This window comes from Panthera onca, chromosome B2 (genome assembly GCF_046562875.1).
Source record: "Panthera onca isolate mPanOnc1 chromosome B2, mPanOnc1 haplotype 2, whole genome shotgun sequence".
Classification (NCBI taxonomy): Eukaryota; Metazoa; Chordata; class Mammalia; order Carnivora; family Felidae; genus Panthera; species Panthera onca.
The window spans coordinates 70409229-70421260 of record NC_138343.1 but is presented as its reverse complement, the minus strand read 5'-3'; the positions used below and the strand labels follow the sequence as shown (position 1 = coordinate 70421260).

Genomic DNA, 12032 nt, shown 5'->3' with positions numbered 1-12032 from the left:
TGTGAATGTAAAATGAGAGAAGCCTCTGCACAATCAACACCCTTTGGTGTGGGGGTGACTGTGATCTTTACTCTGCCTGGGGAAGGGATGACCTGAATGGACTTGAAGAAGGTCTATGTTATTGAGAACAATCCTTCAAGTCTCTGACTTGGCTAATATTTCATCCAACTAGTAGTTAACTCAAATAAAACATCAGTAGAACTCACTTAATGAAATGTCTTACCTGCGATTTCTCAGTGCTCTAAGCATTTCTTCATCAGAAAATGAATATGACAGATGGCAGATGTGAAAGTAGTCCTAGCTGCCTCTGAGCTTTATATAATGCTTGGTTTTTAACAGAACTATAGGCACAAAGAATGTTACAATATATATTTTTTAATTTAAAAATGCGGTAGAGTGCTTTCCTTTATTCACTCAAAAATATTTATGGCATGCCCACCATATTCCAGGCCTGTGCTAAACACTGGGGCTCCATGATGGTTGATCTTTCTTATGATAGATCTCCTGTAGTATCATTTTGTATTCCAGAGAGTACCCTGGGACACAAAATGAGTCAGTGAAGTGAAGTGGTATAATGGAGGGAGGGAGGATGGTTAAAGATGCTTTCAGATTTTGTTTCCTCAGAGCAAGCAATTTTCTAGCAGTGGCAACATTGTCACCAAGAGGTGAAACGGAAGGTCTGGAATGATTTTAATATGCACTATTACTAAACCTATGTGTACTATTACATAATTGTTAAAAACGACCATTTCTGAGGGTTCCTATGAGCATTAGATAAGACAAGACATGAAAAAGGCTTAGAGCAATTCCTGGCATAAAGCAAGAACTCAGTATAGAAAATAAATTATTATGTGAAACAGCATGTTCTGTACAGGGATAGTAGCAGGAAGATGAAGAGAGAAAAGCAAAGAGAAGACAAAATTGCATTATGGGGCTAGAGAGAAAGTTAGGGAGAGAATTCTGTTCGACTCTGCCCTAGCTTATACCTCACTACCTAGGACCATGCTGAGGAAAAAAAGGTGAAGAGGGAAAAAATTAAGTCTTTCCTCTTTTCATTTCCTCTTGAACCCACGTGTCAGGTTCTGGTACAGCCCTCTGACTTTCTACAACATGTTATGATCTATCTATATCTCTCTCCATATCCTGTATTGGCTCTCCTCAGTTCAAGTTTTTAAGGCTATGGTCTCCAACCTCCCCCAAATACTCTTGTCCTTGTTCTGTTCTTTTAGTAGTAAACTCACTTCGGTTAATTGGAGACATGGATTTATAAGTTATTATAATTAACATTATGAATTAACATTATTGTGTATTTTCTTTCAAGGAATACATTTGCATTTCATAAGATGGCTTATGGGAGCCAAACCTTAAGTCAAAGAAGTGACCTCATGAATGAGTGTTTTAGCTTCTATGCCAGGACAGTGTTAGAAATAGATTGGGTGAGGGTAGCTGCTCCTGATGTTTTTCAGATTAAATCTCTTGTTTTCTGGGACCCCCTCCCCCTCAACACCTTTAAACAGGTGAAATGTCAAGTGCACTTAAAGGCAGTCTGGTTAATTTCTGAGGTGGCCACCTTTGATGTTTGGGAAGGGAAAACCAGAAAAATTCTAGCATTTAACATTTATTCATTTCTTCACATTTTTCATAAATTGTGCTCTGTCTCCAGTTGTTCTGTAGCCTTCTTATGGAAGGAACAGAATTAGCTAACTGTCACTGCTTTAGGGGGAATGAATTTATAATAGGTTGTATTTTGGTGAACTTTTATAACTGGATGAATTATTTTTTATCCCCCAAAGGCTCTGTTTATTAAATGGCCACTAGACACATCCATATTGCTAACACCTTTTCGAATTAGTCTTTTTGGATGAGTGCTTTCCCTGTGGCTCAGGGCTTTGGATCTATCTCCCAGTGTTCAGCTATAGAAGAAAGTCTGGGTAAATTTTTGCAAAGCTTTAGTTTTACATTAGTATACTTAAGTCATATTCCTAGCTGAGGCTTGAGGAGTTACACTAGAGAAATTGAAAACATGTATACCATTTAACACTTTCTGATTGATGTGGCTTCACATGCTTTGCAGTTTCCTAGAATTCTTGTCAACTTACCTGGTGAAGAGAAATATTGGTTTGGTCTAAAATATGCTTCTTTATTGTCTCATTTGGACACACGGAAAGAGATTTCATTCCTTTCCACATCTTTTTTTCCTGCTTACTGTACAGCTATTTAAAAGTTACCTCCTCATTTACTCTATGCAGAATTAAAATTGAGAATATCACTTCTGTTTTTATCCACAAAATGTGTGACGAACTAAAATTATATCCTTGCAGTCATTAAAATATTTTTGACTAACCCTTTAGGAATTTATAAATAAGGTGTCAGTTTTTATCAAATGTACTTTCTGTGGAAGCAAAAGTAGCTCCTTGTACTTGACTTGATAAAGAGCTACCCAGTAAAAATTTTCTTGAAGACTAAGTCTGTGATTTCTAGAAGGTATCTTCTAAACCTCATGGAGGAGCAAGCAATCCAGAAAATATTGCTGGGAAATGCTTTGCTTCATTCTAAGATTTTCTAAGAGTTTGTATACAAATCTGGCATAGGGGAACTCTGTATTCCCTAGATTTGGAATAGTTACTAGCAGTTTCTGTAAAGAAAGTCATTTTAATAACAATGGACTGCAGTGGAATTTTCCTGAGAGCTTAAATGAAATATATAAAATACAGACAATACTTGTGAATTCTTGATAATATTTTACATAGTTAGGTGAATTTCCTTCCCCTTATATTGACTGAGAAGTCTTAAGCAATTTTCTTTATTTTTATTTATTTATTTAGATTTTATTTTTTATTTTTAAAATTATTTTTTAAAAAATATTTATTATTTTATTTTTGAGAGAGACAGACAGAGCATGAGCAGGGGAGGGACAGAGAGAGGGAGGCATAGAATCTGAAGTAGGCTCCAGGCTCTGAGTGGTCAGCACAGAGTCTGACATGGGGCTCAAACCCACAAACTATGAGATCATGATGTGAGCTGAAGTCAGATGCTTAACTGACTGAGCCACCAGGTGCCCCCTTTCTTTCTTTCTTTCTTTCTTTCTTTCTTTCTTTCTTTCTTTCTTAATATTTATTTATCTTGAGAGAGGAAAGCATGAGTGGGGGAGGGGCAGAGAGAGACAGAGGGAGAGAATCCCAAGCAGGGCCCACACTGTCAGTGCAGACTAGGCAATTTCCAAATTAAGATTTTTATCATCACTCCCTTAAGAGAAAACTAGCTCAACTTTTCCATTCTCCTGCCAGCACCTTTATAATTGGGTAAAGTTGTACTTCTACCCATAAAACCACAGTATGATAGGGCATGAGGATAAAATACATTGGAGGAATGATGAAAGCTACCTCCAAACTTCCTTAGGCTGCTAATGCTGACCAGAATTTAAAGAATTGTTTTTAGACTCTATTAAAAGAAAACAACCAAAATTATGGTTTTTGACATTAAAATCAGAAAAAGAGAAAGGAAATATTGCAAAGTTGAATCTTTGCAATAGAAGAAATGATTAGTACATATACATATTTTTACTTAGATGGAAAACACATTTTTCAAGCTTTAATGAGGTTATTAAATTGACAAAAATACAATTTAAACTGCTTTTTTACCTTTTGCGCCCCTGCAGTTTAACTCATGGTGACTTGGTTGGAACTTAGGTCCCCACAGGACTGCTGGCCAGAAATTTTAAGATAGGCATCAGCAAGAGCATTCATGGTAGACATTCTTTGCTCTGGTAGACATTTTGGATGTTAAGTACTATCAAGGAAAGGGATAGCAACATCTTACCCTCCCAGGTAAGACCTGAGGGGTTTAGTATTGGCAGCATGTTGGTTGGGAAGCTGGGCTCTAACCCAATATGTGTATCTTTCCCCTAAGCAGTGCCATTATAGTTGCTTCTTATAACCAACTTATTTTCCTACTTTAGCACTCATGCATATGCAAGATTGATGTCATTGTCAAGGTTGGAGAAAAAACAGGACTTCTGAATTTCTCATTGCCCTCTGCTACTTGCCCTGTGGCACTTCTTCCTGCTCTACCCTTCTCTCCAAAATTTTTATCCATTCTTCTTCATCCATTAAAACTATCATATTTATAGTATATTCGTTCCACCAGGAGTTAGGAGGGAACTGCTTGAATCAATTGATTTTAAGTTGTAACTGCCTGATATCTCCTACCTATAAGGGATACTTATTAAACAAAGTTAATTTCTGCATATTGTAATTTGGGACTGAATATTCTGCATGTATGGGCTTTAGGGACAGATAGGGGAAATAAATCTTAGTAGACCTGGGTATATATATTCTTCTAGCTGTGAGCTTAGCAGTAGGTGACTCTCAGATGGGGAACTAATGATACTAGATACCTCAATCTTTTAGGTGTTTAGAAAGGCTCAGAGCTGCTTTAGACATGTCTAATTTTCCTCTTGCCCTCCAACAACGAACCTCTGAAATACTTTCTACGAGTACATGCAAGTATTAATTTATAGTCATTGAAGTCATAAATTGTATCTGCTTGCAGTGCAGCACAAAACAAATCATACCCATTTTATTTTTATTAAAAAAAATTTTTTTTAACGTTTATTTATTTTTGAGACAGAGAGAGACAGAGCATGAACAGGGGAGGGGCAGAGAGAGAGGGAGACACAGAATCTGAAGCAGGCTCCAGGCTCTGAGCTGGCAGCACAGAGCCCGACACGGGGCTCGAACTCACGGATCGTGAGATCATGACCTGAGCCGAAGTCGGACGCTTAACCAACCGAGCCACCCAGGCGCCCCTCATACCCATTTTAAAGAACTGGTTTAATTTACCTGCCTGTAAGACCTCTCTGATGGTAGCTCCAAACCCTCTCCTAGGATGTTCAGGCTTCATAGCTTACAACGTGTACAAAATAGCTTTTTGCTTGGAATCTTGAGTCAGAGAGGAAATAATGGCCCAAGCTGATTGTTAAATCCATGCTTAGCTATTGGGAAATCAAAGAAGCATTTTGGTAGAGTTCTAAATGCATGGGCTTTGAAGAAAGTCAGAACTGAGTTTAATCCCTATTTTGCCATTTATTAGGTAATGTATGATCGTGAACACATTTCTTAACCTTAACTAGCAGAGCCATATTTTTCTGACTGTAACGTTTGTGCTCTAACCCAGTTTATTGCCACAACCTTTACATCATAACCTTGGTTTTCTCTCTCTTTCAAAAAAATTTTTTTGGGGGGCGCCTGGGTGGCTCAGTCGGTTAAGCGTCCGACTTCGGCTCAGGTCACAATCTCACTGTCCGTGAGTTCGAGCCCCACGTCGGGCTCTGTGCTGACTGCTCAGAGCCTGGAGCCTGCTTCAGATTCTGTGTCTCCCTCTCTCTCTGACCCTCCCCCGTTCATGCTCTGTCCCTCTCTGTCTCAAAAATAAATAAACGTTAAAAAAAAAATTAAAAAAAATTTTTTAAATGTGGGGGAGGGGCAGAGAGAGAAAGTGAGACACAGAGCCTGACATGGGGCTCGAGCCCAGCAACTGCCAAATCACTACCTGAGCAGAAATCAGACACTTAATCAACTGAGCCACCCGGGTGCCCCTCGTTTTCTCTCTTATAGAGATAATAATATACTACTGGCAAGAATGAGTGTGAGAGTTTAAATAGCACAATAAATGTTAATTCCCTTTCAGGCTGTTAATACCCAGGGCTGTGGGCTGTGCAGAACTGGCTTTTACATATACAGGAACTGCTTATACGTTCATTTATTCATTTACTCATTCATTCATTTGTTCACTTAAAAAAATGTTTGAGTACTGGGTGCCAGGTAGATGCTTATTTAAGAACCTCAATGGAATCCAGGGTTAAGTCTATTTTAGTATTGTCTCTTATTCACTGGCATTTTGTCTGTACTCATTCCTGTATAATAAATAACTAGCTGATCTAGCAGTGAGCTTGAATGTTCTCTATAAGATAGTTTTTCTTTCTTGTGGAAAGCAAATCCTGTTTTCAGGCTTATTGATGAGATGATAAATAAGGGAGGCTTTTCCTTAACTGAGAAAGAAATGTTGTTTGCATGTGTTCTTATGAGAAAACTTTAGAGCAGAATTTTCTTGTCTTGCAAACACTTGGTAATTACTAGTCGAATATAGTTTTATGGATGCATTTTGGGAAGAGGCAGGAGATTTTGGCAATGAAGAGCCCAAGTTCTGATCCCTGCCTCTGTTCTTCCACAAACCTGGGTTGATTTTCTAGTTGGAGAGGGCCATTTTCTTCATGGAATAAACCCAGACTTAGAGAAGTTAGCTGGCTTTATAGGGTCAGGGCTAAATCAGATTAGCAATATCTATTACTTGAAGTTAAGAACCGATCCTTGTGTTTTAAGCATAATTAGGTCAGAACTATTTTGGTAATTACTTCCAGGATGCATGCATATTTATATGTAGATCACAAATGATTAGCCATAAAACTCCATAATATGCTTCACTAGACAGCACTCTTCATTCCCAATCCTGAAACCCCACCCCCCACCGGGCTTAAAAACACACAGCCCTGATCTGGGGATAAAGTAATCATTTACATGAAAAAATAACTGTTGACAGCTTATCATCCAGGCTGATTACACAACTGGATAACACAATAAGTAATTGAAAGGGCTGGAGGGATTAAGTGGTTGGGGTGGGGGAGGCATCTAGGATTACTGCAGGGGAGGGGGGGTAGCTGAAGGTAGCGCACAGCAATGTAGGTTTCCTAAAGCTGGTAGGGGCTATCTCCATGCTTGTGGCTACAGATCAACAATTAATCAGAGTTTATCTTTGAAATAAGAAGCAGTGACAAATAAAGGCAGAATTGCCTTGTAGAACTATGAGGCTGCAAACTGAGATTCTCAGGGTTCATTCACCTCAACAATTATTTGTTGAGTACCTACTTTTTCCTAGCCAATACTAAGTCCTGGTGGTACAAAAATAATTGGACACAAATTCTCTCCTAGAAGAATTCACAATGGTAGGTTAGGAAAGAGATCAAGATAGATAAGCATTGGATTAGGACAAGTACACTAAGTGAATTATGTAGAAGGTATTGAAGAAACAGCAAATTCTGTGCTCAACTTTTCTCAGTTGACAGAGAAGATCTCTTAGTGAAGGGGTCATCTGAACCAAATAAAAAAGATGAGTTGAGGTTGTCCAAGGGTAAAAGTGGGGAAGGATATTCCAGCCAGAGGAAGGAGCATGTGCAGAGAGTATGAGAGATTATGTGCAGGAAATAACAAGTCCTTGAGCCTGGTTGAGCCCAGAGGTATTTGGGGGTAGATATAGGATGAGGCTGGAGGATAAGCCTTTAAGACAGGCATGTAGCTTCAGAATATTTATCATTTTCCAAAAGTGAACAGAACTTTGCATTCCTCAAATACAGAATGTTCATTAACAAACAACCAGTGATTTCAGATTTTTTTCCAAAAGCAAAATAATTTGAAAGTATAGATATTACACTAATTGTGTTTAGCTGTGAGAGATCTTTTCCTGTTTTAAATTCATTTTAATTGAATCCAATTATAATTTGTGGTGCAACCTCAAAGAATTTTGAAAAATGTTTAGGAAGGCAGAAATAAAAATAAGGAAAAGTTTCTACTGCCCTGGACTTGATAACCTAGAGGAACAGGCAAATCTAAATGCCAATCCAGGGAAGTGCTTGGTGAAGTGCAATTTTAGATGCTAACTAATTGCAGAGCAGAAGGCGGGACTAGCCTGTCACATGAGTAGGGATGAATGTGCTCTTGGAAGACATGAGGTCAGAGTTTTGAAATATGAGGAGATTTCAAAAGGCATATAGGTGATAGAGTAGGAGAAATCATCTGGGCTACGAGATACTAATGAACAAGACAACCATGAACATAAAAAAATTCAGTGCAGATTAAAAAATGTAGAATAGTATGGTGGGCTGGACAGGAAGTAGGTGATGGGGTTGTGGGAGATAAGTGAGAAATCTTGAAGAGCCATGTATTCTATTGTATAGTCCATTCATCCAACTCATTCATTGTTTTACAAATACTTACTGAGCTCCCAGGTTGTTTGAGGCATTCCAAACATTGATGTAAAGAAGACAGGGCATGGTTCCTGCCCTCAAAAAGCAATAACAGTGGGAAGAAACAGAAAATTTCTGAGCAGAAGAGCAGGAGAGGGATACTACATAATCCCTTCAGCTGCTCCTCCTTGTTGAAGTCATCCATGGCCCTCTCTCCCAGTGACTCCTGTCAACATTCTTGTCTATTGTAGTATTCATGTAGATGCTCCTTTCAACAGGTCCCTGTCTTTTTCATGGCACAATTCATCTAGTTCAGAGTAAAAACTTGGACTGATACTTCACTTATTTATTTCATATACAACATCTAAATCTTAAGCAAATTCTATAAGCTTTATATTAGTATGTCCTGAATCCAGCATTTTCATTCTCTTGGCTCTACCTTCCTAATCTCTTGCCTAGATCACTGTACCTGGGGTCCCTGATGCAGTTGGCCTCTTCCAGTCTTTTCTCATGTCACAGTCAAAGGGTTTTTTACAAAATATTAAGTCAAAAGATTTTACTCCCTGCTCAATACCCTCTCAAGGCTTCTAAGCACATGTAGAATAGCATTCAAAGTCTTTACCAAGGCCCTTAAAACCCCACATAGACTGCCTCCTGCCTCTGATCTCTGTTCCTGTCTCCTAATACACTATCCCTTGCATACTGAGCTCTAGTATATTAACTTTCTTGCTGTTCTCTGAACATAACTAGCATGTTCTTACATCAAGATGTTTGAATTTTCCTTTCTATAATTCTGTTCTCCTATATATACATTTGGCTTTCTCTTGTACTTCCTTTAATGTTCTGCTTAAACATTACCTTCTCAAAGAGGCCTTCATAGAATATTTGTCTAAAGTAGTATCCACCATCCTTGTCTGTGACCTTGTGTTATAAACAGTTATCTATATGATATTATCTTATGTATGTATTTTTTGATTGGCCTGTCTCCTTCAAAGAATTAAGATTCCTGAGGATAGGGATTTTGGCTTCTTGTTCACAATCTTACCCCAGTATCTCAAACACTATGTACATTTTAGAGGATTGAAGAGTAGAAGTGTAGTCAGTAAGTGAATAAACTTTTTTTTCAGGGTTAGTACATAACATAGTTGAGATACACTTCAAGGAGGAATAGGGTTCAAGGAGGGCTTCTTTACAGGAGATTTGATGATGTTTAAAGATTGAGGGAAGCTGCATGATGGAAGATCATATACAATGAATGATTCGTCTGTAAGTTTCCTGGAGGAACAAGATGGGATTGGAGTGAAGAAAAAATGAGAGGAGTTAGTTTAGAACATACTTCCCAATTGGTTTGCTTCAGCACATTGATGAGACACAAGTGGCTTAGTATTTTGCTGAGACACTGATCCCTCAGTCTTTGGAGTGGGTGACTGGGGCCTGGGTGATAGGTTCACCTCCAACCACAGCCAGCTTCTCCTGTTTATCTAGTGAGCCACACAAACATCGTTTGCTACATGTACCACGATGTAAAAAGAACCTGAGAAGTTCTGGAGCAGAGAGAGAATAGAGCATTTTCTTTAGGTCTTAAAGGGTGAAAGCAATTTAAGAAACGTGGTGAAGGTGTCAAAATATACACACCCAGATATTGGTGGAAATAAAAAGACTTATTAGTCCAGTTCTGTCCTGTATTCTCCTTTTTCCCACCTTCCCTTCCTTCATGGCTTTTCATGGCTTTTAAGAAAATGCCTGTTTATTTGAGAAACACACACACACACACACACACACACACACACACACACATGATGTGAACAGAGGAGGGGCAGAGAGAGAGTGGGAGAGAGGGAGTCCCAAGCTGACTCCACACCGTCAGCACAGAGCCTGATGTGCAGCTTGAACTCACAAACCGTGAGATCATGACCTGAGTTGAAATCAAGAGCCGGATGCTTAACTGACTGAGCCACCCAGATGCCCCTCTTCATGGTGTTTTGATTGAATGTTTGTTATCTGCCACTTTCTGCACTAGTAATTAGAGGTACACATCCTCAGATCTTACCTAAGTCTTCATCTCCTCTAGGAGTCTTTTTGAACTAGCTAGGCTGGTTTCGGGGTCTCCTCATGCTCTCACCACTTCATGCTCATGCCGTGTCTGAATATCCATAGTAGTGTCTCCCACTTGGTGTTGAAATGAAATGATCAATTAATGTGCCTGAATCCTCCATTTGTCCATAGCTTCCTCCCTAGGCAAGTGCTGTGTCTCATTTATCTTTATAGTCTAATCATCTAGCTTGGGCCCTGTCACAAAGTACAAGCTCATTAAATAGTTGTTGAGCTGAAACATTTTCAAAGTGAATGAAATAGTTTTATCACCAAGTCATCTGCTGGCTATTTGGAGATACAGGGGAATAAATTAATATTTATGTCACAGGAGCACCTGGGTGGCTCAGTCGGTTAAACGTCCAACTTTGGCTCAGGTCATGATCTCACAGTCCGTGAGTTGGAGCCCTGCATCGGGCTCTGTGCTGCCAGCTCAGAGCCTGGAGCCTGCTTCAGATTCTGTGTCTCGTTCTCTCTCTGCCCCTCCCCTGCTTATGCTCTGTCTCTCTCTGTCTCAAAAATAAATAAAAACATTAAAAAAAATTAAAATTATGCCACAATTTCATAAGAGTTATAATAGTTATATAAAAAATGTAGCTGGAGTCCAGTGGTGGGCATAGCTAGCACTGAAGAAGCAGTGGAGCAGTCATTGTGCCTTTTCCTTGGTGAATTTGAGCAGAATTTATATTCATTTAGGAGAGGAAGAATATTGAGTGCAGTGACATTAGATTATTTGTAAAGTTATAAAGCTCTTAGAAACCCTCTGATGGGAAGTCGCTGTATAATAGTGAAATATTAGCCTCAAACCAATAGTTGGCAAGACAGGTTCTCATGTGACTTAAGGCATATCACCGAGTCAATTGACATTTCCTCTTTGTGAAAAAAAGGGGTTTTATAAAGGTTGGCTTTTTAAATGTTCCTTCTATATTGTCCTGCAAAGGGGGTTTTTCTAAGTAGTAAAAGTCAGGTTAACTAAGTAAGATCGGTGGTGGGGTTTAATAACAATTAAAATGAACCAGCTCTTTACTTCCCTTGTGGTTCGGGATGTTAATTGTTGTGTATTCTGTTTGTTGAAACTACTACAATTGCTATTAGTGCTTCATAATAACTTAAGCTGCTGTCTTCACACCATGCATATTGATTTATTTGAGCTGACACAAACCTTGGTGGAAAATGTTCACTGAATATATTGTGGAGGCATCTTGGTTTGATGAAACCATGTGATTTTGGAAGTTGGATCCACCCATGCAGAATCTCATCTTTGCCTCAAATAAGCTGTGTAGTCTTGTGCAAGTGACATAAAGTCTCTTAGGCATGTTTCTTTCTGTAGAGTCACAATACTTGTAATATTTAATATGTAGGTTTGTTTTGAAAATGAAATGAGATAACATATGAGGGACTAACACAATTTCTAGAAAAGAATATGTGTTTATTAAGTGTACATTTATTTTTCTTTTCTTATAGGTAAGACTTTTCTACTCAGAATTCACCTGGATAAATATTTCAAGCTTCTTTTAGATTTTGCACTCAAGAATCAATTGTCTTTATGCTCAGTACCCCATATTATAAGAGCTAATGTACATATCAGTCATCAATGTACCCTATAAGTAATTGACCTCAACACTTTTGTTTCTTTCTTATTTATTTGAGTCCATTTTACAGATGAAGAAAATGAGACATAGAGAGGCTAAGTAATTTGTCCAAGATAAAACCAGCAAACTTCAGTGTCAGCATTTAGATCCTCAGGATTCAACTTCAAAGCTGGGTTCCTAACACCTGCCTCCTAATGTAATAGTCACTTTCTGTCTCTTCTCCCACCACATTAAACTATATTCATCAGATGAGGAGAATTATGTAGAGAAAAAAGAATCCATTTTCTATCATTTTTATAGCTTGAAGCCAGAATTATAGAGCAAGATCAGAA

General features: G+C 38.5%; 1 long non-coding RNA gene across 2 annotated transcripts in view; it reads left to right on the top strand.

Annotated features, from left to right (window-relative positions):
• LOC132667304 (uncharacterized) overlaps window positions 1-12032 on the top strand; it is a 171112-nt gene that overhangs the window by 138430 nt on the left and 20650 nt on the right. Inside the window, exon 5 of one of the 2 annotated variants that reach the window (XR_014137705.1) lies at window positions 11573-11683. The exons of the other annotated variant lie outside the window; for it this stretch is intronic. This is a non-coding gene — a long non-coding RNA (uncharacterized LOC132667304). Of the gene's footprint in view, window positions 1-11572; window positions 11684-12032 lie in introns of those variants that run through there. 2 annotated transcript variants of the gene reach the window in all.